General features: G+C 37.6%; 1 long non-coding RNA gene across 3 annotated transcripts in view; it reads right to left on the bottom strand.

Moving 5' to 3' along the window:
- LOC102167943 overlaps positions 1 to 14,765 on the bottom strand; it is a 42,644-nt gene that overhangs the window by 27,352 nt on the left and 527 nt on the right. For all 3 annotated transcript variants that reach the window (XR_001298442.2, XR_001298441.2, XR_305038.3), the window contains exon 2: positions 8,799 to 8,972. This is a non-coding gene — a long non-coding RNA (uncharacterized LOC102167943). The remainder of the gene's footprint in view (positions 1 to 8,798; positions 8,973 to 14,765) is intronic.

Genomic DNA, 14,765 nt, shown 5'->3' with positions numbered 1-14,765 from the left:
TTAATGAATCCGACTAGGAACCATGAGGTTGTGGGTTTGGTCCCTGCCCTTGCTGTGGTGTAGATTGCAGACGTGGCTCGGATCCCGTGTTGCTGTGGCTCTGGCGTAGGCCGGTGGCTACAGCTCTGATTTGACCCCTAGCCTGGGAACCTCCATATGCCATGGGAGCGGCCCAAGAAATAGCAAAAAGAAAAAAAAAAAATACCAAGGACATTTTTCACAGAAATAGAACAAATAATTTTTAAATTTGTATGGAAATACAACAACTCTGAATGGCCAAAATAATCTTGAGAATAAAAGAACAAAGCTAGAAGAATCATGGACCCTAACTTCAAACTATACTACAAAGCAACAATAATCAAAATAGTATGGTACCAGCACCAAAAAACATGCTTAGATTGGTGGAATAGAAAAGAGAGCTCAGAAATAAATCCATACACTTGTGGTCAGTTTTAACAAAGGAGACAAGAACATAGAATGGTGAAAAGAAAAATCTCCCAATAAGTGAGCTATAGGTGTAAGTATATACTCAATGGTTTTTAATATATAGGTAGCAATTAGATGATGCTGGGATCAATAAGTGGTGCTGGGAAAAGATATTCATGTAAAAGAATGAAATCAGAATATTCTCTAACACCATATACAAAAATAAACTCAAAATGGATTAAAGACCTAAGTATATGGCTTTTATGTGTAATTAAACTCTTAAAGGAAAACATATGCAGAACACTCTTTGACACAAATTATAACAATTTTTTTAGATGTTTCCTAAAGAAAATAAACAAATGGGACCTAATTAAACTTAACAGCTTTTGTACAGTGAAGGAAACCATCAAAACAAAAAAACCTATAGAATGGAAAAAATATTCACAAATGCTCTGACCAGCAAGGGCTTAATTTCAACCAAAATATACAAAGAGCTCTACAGCTAAATAACAAACAACCCAATCAAAAAATAGGCAGAAGACCTAAATATTTCTCAGAAGACATGGCCAATAGGCACATGAATAGATGTTCAACATTGCTATTTACTACAGAGAGGCAAAACTACAAAGAGGTACCACCTCACACTGGTCAGACTGGCCACCATCAAAAAGTCTATGAATAAAAATTGCTAGAGAGGGTATAAAAAGGAACACCTCTATACTGTTGGTGAGAATGTAAACTGGTGAAACCACTAGGGAGAATGGAGCAGAGGTTTCTTAAAAAAAAAAGAAAAAAAATTTAGTGCTACCATATAATCCTACAATCCCACACTTGGGCATATATCTGGAGAAAAATTTGATTTGAAAATATGGTATGCTCATGTTCATAGCACCACTAGTTAACAATAGCAAAAATAAGGAAACAATCTAAGTACCTATTGACAGATGAATGGATAAAGGAGATGTGGTATTTATACACAATCAGCCATAAAAAGAATGAAATAATGCCATTTTGCAGCAACATAGATGGACCTAGAAATTATCATATGAAGTAAGCCAAAGACAACTACTACATGACATCACTTAAATGTGGCATTCTTAAAAAAAAAAAATACAAATTAACTTATTTACAAAACATAAATCTACTCATAGACATAGAAAATTTATGGTTAACGAAGAGGAAAGGAAGAGTGGGGATTAATTAGGAGTTTAGGATTAAAATATACACACTACTATATATGAAGCATAACCAACAAGGACCCACTGTAAAGCACAGGGGGAATATACCCAATTTCTTTTAATTACCTATAATGGACAAGAATGTAAAATATATTTTATATATATGTATAACTGAATCACTTTGCTGTGTACCTGAAACCAGCACATTGTAAATTACAATAATTTTTTTAAAGTTGCAGAGAAATATTGTATAACAGGAAATATAGTGAATATTGGATAACTCTAAATGTAGTATAACCTTCAAAAATTATGATTCACTATACTGTACATCTGAAACTTATATGGTACAGCAACTATATCTCAAACAATGAAATTAAATTTTATAAAGGTGACATACTCGACAAATACTGTACAGACAAGAAAGCACAAAAATTAAAAGATAAATCAATTACCCAGGAAAAAAAAAAAGGACTTCTGTGGGAGGTCTACAAAATACATACACACTAAAAATTATGAAACATTACTGGGACATTACCATAGACCTATAAATTAAAAGAAATAACATGTACAAAAACTGGAAGACTTGATATTGCTACAGTTCTCCCAAAATTGCTATATGGATTCAATACAATGCAAGTCTAGTCAAAATCTCAGGTGTGTTTTGGAGAACACAAGATAATATCTATATTGAAATGCAAATAGCCAAGAATTGCAGACACTCTTACAATAAAAGGGGAATGGATATACTATTATATCAAGATGTATATAAAACTATTAAGCTATTATAGTTAGGATAGTGTAATAGTAGTACAGGAATGTAGTTGAACAGAAAGAGGACCTACAACAAGACCATTCCTTTGGTGACAGAAGCTCTCACTGTGGCACAATGGGATCAGCAGCATCTTGGGAGTGCTGGGACATGGGTTCAATCTCCAGCCCAGTAGAGTGGGTTAAAGATCCAGTGTTGCTGAAGCTGTGGTTTTGGTCGAGACTGTGGCTCAATCCTGATCCCTAGTCGAGGAGCTCCATATACCGTGGGGCTGTCAAAAGTGGGAAAAAGAAATTAAAAAGACCATTCCTTCAGTGACAATATAGAATATTGAGCAAAGGTCAGTCAAAATGAATCAAAAATATATAGGAAGAAATTATGGCTGAAAAATTTCCAAATCTAAAGGAAACATGGATATCCAGGTGTAGTAAGCACAGAGGGTCCCAAACAAGAAAAACCCAAACAGACCTACACCAAGACATAATCAAAATGGCAAAACTTAAAGATAAGGAGGATTCTAAAGACAGAAAGAGAAAAACAAAGAATTAATTACAAGAGAAACCCCATAGGGTATCAGCTAATTTCTCTACAGAAACTACGCAAACCAGAAGGGTGTGGCAAAATATATTCAAAGTCTTAAAAGGGAAAGATATGCAACCTAGAGGGTTCTATCCAGCAAGATTTTCATTTAAAATAGAGATAAAGAATTTCTCAGGCAAGAAAAACTAAAAGAATATAGCAATACTAAACCTATCTTAAAGGAAATAATGAAAATAAAGAAATAATGAAAATAAATAATGAAAAGTTTCCTCTAAATAAAAAAAAAATCTACAGAAAAGAAAATCACAAATGGAAAACAAATCCCATAAGTAAGCCAGTATACAGATTAAAATTTTAATCTTTTTCAGTAAAAGCAATGATAACTACAATTAACAGCAAAAGGATAAATAAGATGTAAAAAATGACATCAAAATCATAAAATGGGGAGGAAAGTATGAAAATATTTATCTTTTTTTTAGAATCAGTTTACATCACATAGACATAGGAAGTCTACATGCTATCAGTCTACATGACATAGATACTGGCAGTAGTTAACATACTTGAAAACTAAGGTAAGGACAAATCAAAAATATACTCTAGATTCATAAAAACCAAAAAGAAGAGACCACATAGAGTTCCCGTCGTGGCTCAGTGGTGAACAAATCCGACTAGGAATGATGAGGTTGTGGATTCCATCCCTGGCCTTGCTCAGTGGGTTAAGGATCTGGCATTGCTGTGAGCTGTGGTGTAGGTCGCAGATGTGGCTGGGATCTAGCGTTGCTGTGGCTGTGGCAGTGGTAGAGGCCAGTGGCGACAGCTCCAATTAGACCCCTAGCCTGGGAACCTCCATATGCCGTGGGTGTGGCCCTAGAAAAGAGAAAAAAAAAAAAAAAGAACACAGCATAAAGTAAAATGAAATCATCAAACCATAAAAGGAAAAATAAAGAGAATTAACTAGAAAACAATGTTTAAAATGGCAATATTTATCACTATTTACCTTGAATGTCAATGGACTAAATGACATGGAATAACAGACTGCATAAAAAAACAAGAGACTACAATAAGCTGCCTACAAAAAACACAAGATTTAAAGTGAGATAGGGAGTTCTTGCTGTGGTACAGAGGGTTAAGAGTCTGAGTTCAGTGGCTTTGGTCACTGCAGAGGTGTGGGTTTGATCTCTGGCCCAGCAGAGTGCGTTAAAGGATCCAGTGTTACTACAGCTGTAGCACAGGTCACAGCTGCAGCTTGAATTCAATCCCTGGTCTGAGAATGTCCACATGCCATGGGTACAGCCATTAAAAATAATAATAATAAATTTTTAAAAATAAAAAAATTGAGGAGCTGGAAAGAGATACTTAATGCAAATGGAAGTGACAAGAAAGTGTGTGTGTGTGGAGGGGGGGTCCCAATATTTACACCAGACAAACTTAAAAACACAGACCATAAAGAAAGATAAAAGACACTGGATAATGATAAAAGGACCAATACAAGAAAAGGATTTTAAACTTACCAACATATATTCAGCTAATATAAAAGCACCCAAACACATAAAACAAATACCATCAGACATAAATGGAGAAATTCACAGAAAAACCATAGTAGAAGGAGACTTTAACACCCAATCACATCAATGGACAGATCTTCTAGAGAGAATGTCAATAAGGCAACAGAGATCCTAAATGATGTGACAGAACACTGAGACTTAATTGACATTTTCAGGACATTACATCCAAAAAACCTATAGTATATATTCTTTATATGTGCACATAGAACATTCTCTAGGCTTCACCACATACCAGGGCACAAAACAACCCACCACAGATTTCAGAGTATAGAAATTATTTCAAACATCTTTTCTGACCACAGCAAGATGAAACCAGAAATTAACCACAGAAAAATAATTAGAAAAACACAATTACATGGAGACTAAACAACATACAACTAAAAAAATCAATGGGTTAATGATGAAATAAACTCAAAATGGATTAAAGACCTAAATATACGACTGGATACTATAAAACTTAGAGGAAAACATAGGTCAAACACATAAACCATAGCAATATCTTCTCAGATCCACCTTCTAGAGTAATGACAATAAAAACAAAAATAAACAAATGGGACCTAATTAAACTTAAAAGTTTCTGCACAGCAAAGGAAACCCTAAACAAAATGAAAAGACAACCCACAGAATGGGAGAAAATATTTGCAAATGAAGCACCTGACAAGGGATTAATCTCCAAAATTTATAAACACCTCCTGCAGCTCAATACCAAAAAAACAGACAACCCCATAAAAAAAAAAATGGGCAGAAGATCTAAATGGACAATTCCCAAAGAAGACATATGGATGGCCAAAAGACACCTGAAAAGATGTTCAATATCGTGAATTATTAGAGAAGTGCAAATCAAAACCACTGAGGTACCACCTTACACTGGCCAGAATGGCTGTCACCAAAAAGGCTACAAACAATAAATGGTGGAGAGGGTGTGTGGAAAAAAGGGACCCCATTACACTCTTGGTAGGAATGTAAATTGGTGCAACCAATGGAAAACAGTTTGGAGATTTCTCAGAAAACTAAAAATAGAATTGCCCTTTGATCCAGTAATCCCACTCCTGCTCATCCATTCAGAGGAAAACCATGACTTGAAAAGATACAGGTACTCCAATGTTCACTGAAGCACTATATACAATAGCCAAGACATGGAAACAACCTAAATGCCCATCGACAGAGGAGTGGATAAAGGAGATGTGGTACATATACACAATGGGATATTACTCAGCTATTAAAAAGAAAGAAATGATGGCATTTGCAGCAACATGGATGGACCTAGAAATTATCATGCTAAGGGAATTTAGTCAGACATTGAGACACCAACATCAAACACTATCACTTACATGTGGAATCTAAAAAAAGGACACAATGGGAGGTCCCATCGTGGTGCAGTGGTTAACGAATCCGACTAGGAACCATGAGATTGCGGGTTTGATCCCTGGCCTCACACAGTGGGTTAAGGATCCGTCATTGCCATGAGCTGTGGTGTAGGTTGCAGACGCGGCTTGGATCCCGAGTTGCTATGGTTCTGGCATGGGCCGGCAGCTACAGCTCCAATTAGACCCGTAGCCTGGGAACCTCCATATGCCACGAGAGCAGCATATAGAAAAGGCAATAAATAAATAGATAAATAATAAAATAATAAAAGGACACAATGAACTTCTTTCCAGAACAGATACTGACAGATTTATGGTTTCCAAAGGAGACAAGTTGGGGGGTGGGGGGATGGGCTGGGGGTTTGGGATGGAAATGCTATAAAATTGAGTTGTGATGATTGTTGTACAATTATAAATGTAATAAAATTCATTGAGTTAAAAAAATGGAACATTATCAAACTTACAAGCTTTTGTAGTTCCCATTGTGGCTCACCAAGTTAAGAATATGACTAATATCCATGAGGATATGGGTTCGATCCCTGGCCTCGCTCAGAGAGTTAAGGGTCCAGTGTTGCCACAAGCTGCAGTGTAGGTTAAAGATGCAGCCTGGGGACATGGTGTTGCTGTGGTTGTGGTGTAGGCTGGCAGCTGCATCTCCAATTTGACACCTAGCCCAAGAACTTCCACATGAAATGGGCACAGCCTTAAAAAGGAAAAGGAAAAACAAAAGTACATACAAGCTTTTGCACAGCAAAGGAAACCATGCTTTTAAAAAATGAGAGGAGTTCCCGTCGTGGCGCTGTGGTTAACGAATCCGACTAGGAACCATGAGGTTTCGGTCGGGTTCGGTCCCTGCCCTTGCTCAGTGGGTTAACAATCTGGCGTTGCCGTGAGCTGTGGTGTAGGTTGCAGACGCGGCTCGGATCCCTCGTTGCTGTGGCTCTGGCATAGGCTGGTGGCTACAGCTCCAATTCAACCCCTAGCCTGGGAACCTCCATATGCCGCGGGAACGGCCCAAGAAATAGCTAAAAAGAAAAAAAAAAAAAGAGAGAGAAAACCTACAGAATGGGAGAAAATAGTTGCAAATGATGCAGCCGAGAAGGGCTTAATCTCCAAAATATACAAACAACTCATATAACTCAATAAAAAAAACAAACAACCCAATTTAAAAATGAGTAGATGACCTAAATAGACATTTTTCCAAAGAAGACATATGATGGCCAGTAGGTAAATGAAAAAACGCTCAACATCACTAATTATTAGAGAAATGCAAACCAAAACTACAATGAGGTACCACCTCCCAGGTCAGGATGGCCATCATTAATAAGTCTACAAATAATAAATGCTGGACAGAGTGTGAGGAAAAAAAAGTTTCCAATAGGTGGGAATGTAAATTGGTACAACCACTATGGAAAACAGCATGGAGGTCACTCAGAAAACTAAATATAGAACTACCATATAATCCAGAAATCCCACTCCTGTGTATATATCCAAACAAAACTACAATTCAAAAAGATACATGCACCCCTATATTCATAACAACACTATTCACAATTGCCAAGACATGGAAGTAACCTAAATGTCCATTGACAGATAAATGAATTAAAAAGACATGGTAGGGAGTTCCCGTCGTGGCTCAGTGGTTAACGAATCGACTGGGAACCGTGAGGTTGCAGGTTCAATCCCTAGCCTTGCTCAGCAGGTTAAGGATCCGGTGTTTCTGTGAGCTGTGGTGTTAGGTCACAGACGCGGCTTGGATCCCACATTGCTGTGTCTCTGGCGTAGGCCAGCGGCTACAGCTCTGATTGGACCCCTAGCCTGGGAACCTCCATATTCTGCAGGTGCAGCTCTAAAAGGACAAAAGACAAAAAAAAAAAAAAAAAAAAAAAAGAAAGAGAGACATGGTATATGTATACAATGGAATACCACTCAGCCATTAAAAAAAATAATAATGTCATTTGCAGCAAAATGGATGCAACTAAGGATTCTCCTACTAAATGAAGTCAGAAAGAGAAAGATAAATACCATATGATATCACTTATATGTGGAATCTAAAATATGGCACAAATGAACCTATCTACAGGACAGAAATAGACTCAAAGACATAGAGAACAGAATTATGGTTGCCAAGAGGGAGGAGGGACGAAGTGGGATGGACTGGGAGTTAGGGGTTAGTAGATGCAAACTACTACACTTAGAATGGATAAGCAATGAGGTCCTACTGTACAGCACAGGGAAGTATATCTAATCTCTTGGGATAGACCATGATGGCAGATAATATAGAAAGGAAAGTAATAATATAGAAAGGATATATATATCACTGGATCACTCTGCTGTACAGCAGAAATTGGCACAACACTGTAAATCAACTACACTTTTTTTTTTTTTGCTTTTTAGGGCTACATCCACAGCATATGGCAGTTCCCAAGCTAGGTGTCGAGACAGAGCTATAGCTGCTGGCCTATACCACAGCCACAGGAACATGGGATCTAGCCACATCTGCAACCTACACCACAGCTCACATCAATGCCAGATCCTCAACCCACCGAGCATGGCCAAGGATCGAACCCATGTCCTCATGGATACTAATAGGGTTCGTTAACCACTGAGCCACGATGGGAACTCCAATCAACTACACTTTAAAAAAAATTACATTAAAAAAAATCCTAAAGACTCCACACAAAAACTGCTAGAACTGAAAAACAAATTCAGCAAGGTAGCAGGAAACAAGAATAACATACAGAAATAAGATGCATTTCTTTACACTAAGAATGAAGTATCAGAAAGAGAATCTAAAAAAACAACTTCTAAAATACCCCAGAAACACTGTATAACAATACAGTCCAAAAAGGAGTGGCTTAAAACTAAAATAATCATTTATTCTACTCACATGCCTGCACTGTAGGTAGGGATCAGCAAGGATCTTTGCCATGGAATGGCATCTGAGACAACTCACCTAGAGATGAAGGATGTGTTTTCAAGGTGGCTCACTTAAGGCTGGCAAGTTAATATGGTTACTTCTCAAATGGGAGTTCTGCCAGGGCAGAGGGCTGGGGATCATAGTTCCTTCCCAGTTGGGCTTTGATTGTCACAGGCTGTTTGGGCTTCCTCACATTATGATGGCTGAGTTCTAAGAAAAAAAAAAGCAGAAGTTGTACCACTTTATATCACCTAGCTTCAGAAATCACTCACCATTACTAGCTTCAGAAATCACTTACTATTACTTGCATTGCATCAAGGGGAGAAAACATATGAGCAACCTCTCAATGGGAAAAAAGCACATGTGGGAGGGGAGAATGTTGCAACCATCTTTAAGAATAGAAGTGGGAGTTCCCGTCGTGGCGCAGTGGTTAACAAATCCGACTAGGAACCATGAGGTCGCGGGTTTGGTCCCTGCCCTTGCTCAGTGGGTTAACAATTCGGCGTTGCCGTGAGCTGTGGTGTAGGTTGCAGACGCAGCTCGGATCCCTCGTTGCTGTGGCTCTGGCGTAGGCCAGGGGCTACAGCTCCAATTCGACCCCTAGCCTGGGAACCTACATATGCCGTGGGAGCAGCCCAAAGAAATAGCAAAAAGACAAAAAAAAAAAAGAATAGAAGTGGACATGGCATCAATTTTATTAGCAGTTAATCTTTATCATTTCTTAAATTCCTTTATACACCTGGTCTATCACTAAATATCTCTACTATGTTACACTCCTCTATTTGACTCTTTTTTTGCTACAATAGGGCTAGCAATGCATCCATATCTGATAGGGTATGTTCCCTCTCTTTCCTGTTTTGCAAACTTGTGAGTTTCCTTTATTTTTCTGTGCCAGTTTTACATCTATTGAACTCCTAACTGTACTTCTGGAATTTTCCTGGAATTATCTTGACTTTATAATTTAATTTGGAGAGAATAAACAGAATAGTATATGATCATCCCACTAAATATAGAGAAATTACTCTGAACATTTCATCTGGCTTTCTTTCATAGCTTTTAAAAATTTTAGTAATTCTTCTTTAGAGGTCTTATTTTCTGTTAATATCTAAATATTTCATAATTTTGGTTGTCGCCATGAATACTATTCTTTTTTATATTACATTTTCTAATCTGATTTTGTTTCTGGTGTTGAGAAATTCTATTGATATTAGTAAGCTGGTTTTCCATCTGGCAACATTGCTTAATTCTACACTTGAATCTGTTGCTTTGCCTATATAACAATCACATTATGTGCAAATAATGACAATCATTCATCCCCTCTAATTCATGTCTTATTTCTTCTTTATAGTCTTGGATAGGAAGTTCTATATTGTGCTAACACTAGTGAGTGATAATGGAGATCCTTGTCTTTGATCTAAAATAGAACGCATCTTTCTCCACGAAGTATAATTTGTGCTTTAAGTTGCTCATTACAAATAGGGAGTAAGCTTTATTAAATGCCTTTCAAAATCCACTGAGATAATTATGTGATTTTTTTCTCCTTTAGTGTATTAATGTATTGAATTTATATTACCATGTTGAATCACTTTTATCTGTCAATCAACCTCCCAAATGACAATATATTAATATTTCAAACTACTAACAGTTGATAACTAAATTAGATTTTTTAATACCTTTAATCATAAGCAAAAGAAGTCAGTAATTTTCTTTTTTCATGTGGTCATTATCTATTTTATAATGAAGATTATATTCATCTCAAAAAAGAAAAGAAATCCTTTAGAAGATTTGGTGCCTGGCAATAACTTGTTTCACAGCTGTCTGTCTTCTCACTGTGTCCTCACATAGAAGATGAAGGAAGAGAGCTCTCTGGGTTCTCTTTTATAAGGAAATTAGTCCCATTCATGAGGTTTTCACCTTCACGGCATAATTATCAGATAAAAGTGCCACCTTCAAATACTATCAAATTAGAGATAAGATTTCCAACATATGAATTCGGAGGGAGATAAATATTCAGTATAGGAGATCCCCTCATGGCACAGTGGTTAACGAATCCGACTAGAAGCCATGAGGTTGCGGGTTCAGTCCCTGGCCTTGCTCAGTGGGTTAAGGATCCGGTGTTGCCGTGAGCTGTGGTGTAGGTTGCAGACACGGCTCGGATCCTGTGTTGCTGCGGCTCGGATCCCGTGTTGCTGTGGCTATGGCTGTGGCATAAGCTGGCAGCTGCAGCTCCAATTGGACCCCTAGCCTAGGAACCTCCATATGCCATGGAAGCGGCCCTAGAAAAGGCAAAAAGACAAAAAAATAAATAAATTAATTAATTAAATAAAAAATATTCAGTATATAGCAAAATACTATAGGCTTATTTGATAGTGGACTTAATGTTATTTATCAATATATATTACAAACTCTAGGAAAACCACTAAAACAAGTAAAAAAAAAGTATAGTTAGTATGCTAAGAAAAGCGAAAAAAACAAAGTCAAATAAAAGGCTCAATTAAGACCAAAAAGGCAGCAGAAGAGTGGAAGACAAAAGCAGGAACAAAGAACAAAAGCAAAAAGAAAACAGCCACAAATATGGTAAATATATCAATAGTTATTTTGAACCTCATGATATAACTGCACCAATGAAAAAACAAGTGATTATCAGAGTAGAAACATAACGATCTAAACTTATCTACAAGTAACTCACTTTAAATATAAACCCTCAGATAGATTAAAACTAACTGGATGGAGAAAAACATACCATGAGAACACTAGTCAAAAAAAAAGCAGTAAAGGTTATATAAATTTCCAACAGAGCAGAATTAAAGCAAGGCAAGATATCAGATAAAGAAGAGAATTAGATAATGATAAAGTGATCAATACTCCAAGAAGAAATAACATTCTTTAATGTGTATGTATCCAACAATAGAGTATAAACCATATGAGACAAAAACTGATAGAATAGTTAGGAGAAATAGATGAATCTACTATTACAGGTGGAGACTTCAAACACCACTCCCTCAGAAATGAAAATACCTGGAGTTCCCGTTGTGGCGCAGTGGTTAACGAATCTGACTAGGAACCTTGAGGTTGTGGGTTCAATCCCTGGCCTTGCTCAGTGGGTTAAGGATCCAGCATTTCCATGAGCTGTGGTGTAGGTCGCAGACGTGGCTCGGATCCCAAGTTGCTGTGGCTCTGGTGCAGGCTGGCATCTACGGCTCCAACTGGACCCCTAGCCTGGGAACCTCCATATGCTCTCGGGAGCGGCCCAAGAAATGGCAAAAAGGAAAAAAATAAAAAATAAAAGAAATGAAAATACCAAGGAGGTAAAAAATCCGTAAGGATAAAGCTGAACTTAACAATGCATCAATCAAGTGGAGAGAATTGAGGACTCTAGACTACTTGATCCAACAACAGCAGAATAAATATTCTTCTCAAGCTCACATGGAACATTCAACCAGATAGACCCTGAGCAATAAGACACATCCTAACAAATGTAAAAGAATAGAAATCCTACAATGCCTGCTCTCAGATCAAAGTGAAATCAATAAAAAAATATATAAATGGAAATTCCCAAAATACATGGAGATTAGAAAATGTACTCATAGGAGTTCCTGTTGTGGTACAGCGGAAATGAATCTGACTAGTATTCATAAGGACACAGGCTGGATTCATGGCTTTGCTCAGAGGGTTAAAGATCCGGTGTTCCTGTGAGCTGTGGTATAGGTCGAAGACACAGCTCAGATCTGGCGTTGCTGTGGCTGTGGTGTAGGCCAGCGGGTACAGCTCTGATTGGACCCCTAGCCTGGGAACCTCCATATGCTGCAGGTGTGGCCCTAAAAAAGAAAAAAAAAATGTACTCATAAATAGCATAGGAGTCAAAGAAATTTCATGAGAAATTATAAAATATTTTAAACTAAATGAAAATGAAAAGAATATGATCACGTAAATAGATGAAAAAAAAAGCTTTTCATAAAATTCACCATAAATTTATGATAAAAACTCTTCACATCATCAAAAAGTCTACAAGTGGAGTTCCTGTTGTGGCTCAATGGGTTAAGAACCCAACTAGTGTCCATGAGGATGTGGGTTCAATCCCTGGCCATGCTCAGGGGGTTAAGATCCGACATTGCTGCAAGCTGAAAAAATAGAGGCTCAGATCTGGCATTGCCATTGCTGTGGCTATGGTTTAAGCTGGCAGCTGCAGCTCCAATTCAACCCCTTGCCTGGGAACTTCCATATGCCACAGGTTTGGCCCTAAAAAGAAAAAAGAAAAGTCTACAAGCAATAAATGCTGGAGAGGATGTGGAGAAAAGGGAACCCTCCTACATTGTTGGCGAGAATGTAACCTTTGCAACTACTATGGAGAACTGTATAGGTAGGTTCCTTAAAAAACTAAATATAGAACGACCATTTGATAGGATTCAACAATACCACTCCTGGACATATACCTGGAGAAAATCATATTTCAAAAAGATACATGCACCCCATGTTCATTGCAGCACAATTTATAACAGCCCAGACATGGAAGCAACCTAAACGTCCATCAAAAGGGGGTAGAAAAAGAAGATATGGTACATATATACACAATAGAATATTATTTTATTATGAAATAATGTCATTTGCAGCATCATGAATGGACCTGGAGATTATCATACTAAGTCAGACAGAGAAAGAGAAATACATGATATCACTAATATGTGGAACCTAATAAAAATGATACAAAAGAACTTATTCACAAAACAGACTCAAAGATTTCTTTTTTTTTTTTTGTCTTTTTTTGCCATTTCTTGGGCCGCTCCCGCGGCATATGGAGGTTCCCAGGCTAGAGGTCAAATCAGAGCTGTAGCCCCCGGCCTACCCCAGGGCCACAGCAACGAGGGATCCAAGCCGCATCTGCAACCTACACCACAGCTCACGGCCACGCCGGATCCATAACCCACTGAGCAAGGGCAGGGATGGAACCCGAAACCTCATGGTTCCTAGTCAGATTCGTTAACCACTGCGCCACGACGGGAACTCCCAGACTCAAAGATTTCTAAGCCAAAATTACGATTACCTAAAGGGGAAATGTGGGGGGAGGGATAAATTGGGAAGTTGGGAGTGGCATATATACACTACTACACACAAAATCAGTAAGTAACATGGACTGACCATATAGTACAGGGAAATCTACCCAATACTCTGTGATAGCCTATATGGGAAAAGAATCTGAAAAAGAATGAATATAGGTAATGTACAAATGATCCACTTTGCTGTACACCTGAAACTAACACAACATTGTAGGACAACTCTACTCCAATAAAATTTTTAGAAACGTAGCATTCTGGTGAATGACGATGATACTTGGGGAAGCTATGCATGTTTAGGTGGCAGGAGTATATGGGAACTCTCCATATCTTCCACTTAATTTTGCTGTAAATTTTAAACTGCCCTAGAAATACTGTCTTAAAAAGTCGATATAATACCTGATATTAACAATAAAGCGTAGATACCACCACCACTACCCCCAAACCCCACAATATCAGCAAACTATAGGAACTTTTGAAAATGTAATGGCAAAAACAAGTATAAATGGAAGACTGGACACTGGAACCAAGTACTCAAGCATTATAACATTTAAAGAAGTATTTCCAGAAACGAAGGGAAAAGTTGATTTTTCTCTGAACAGGGTTTTTACACAGCTTGAAGGTAGACAAACTTAATATACCCATTAATGTAAAGAAAAGAGCTTTCCCTTTAGAAAGTTTTTGAAGTAGTTCTCTGCTACATATCCTTGTTGAATACAACAATCTTATCATCTGATAAAGTGTATCGTACCAAATTTAAAGGTCTTTTTTGACCAGTCTATTAACACGTGTGTGAGATCTCTTAAATGTGAGTTATTATCCAAATGACATATATTTACTATTTACCAAAATACAGTTTATTTTCTATTTACTTATTTATTTATTGTCTTTTGTCATTTCAGGGCCGCACCCTGGGCACACAGAGGTGCCTAGGCTAGGAACAGCTGCTGGC

This window comes from Sus scrofa, chromosome 8 (genome assembly GCF_000003025.6).
Source record: "Sus scrofa isolate TJ Tabasco breed Duroc chromosome 8, Sscrofa11.1, whole genome shotgun sequence".
NCBI classification, from domain to species: Eukaryota; Metazoa; Chordata; class Mammalia; order Artiodactyla; family Suidae; genus Sus; species Sus scrofa.
This window is presented reverse-complemented; position numbering and strand designations above follow the sequence as displayed.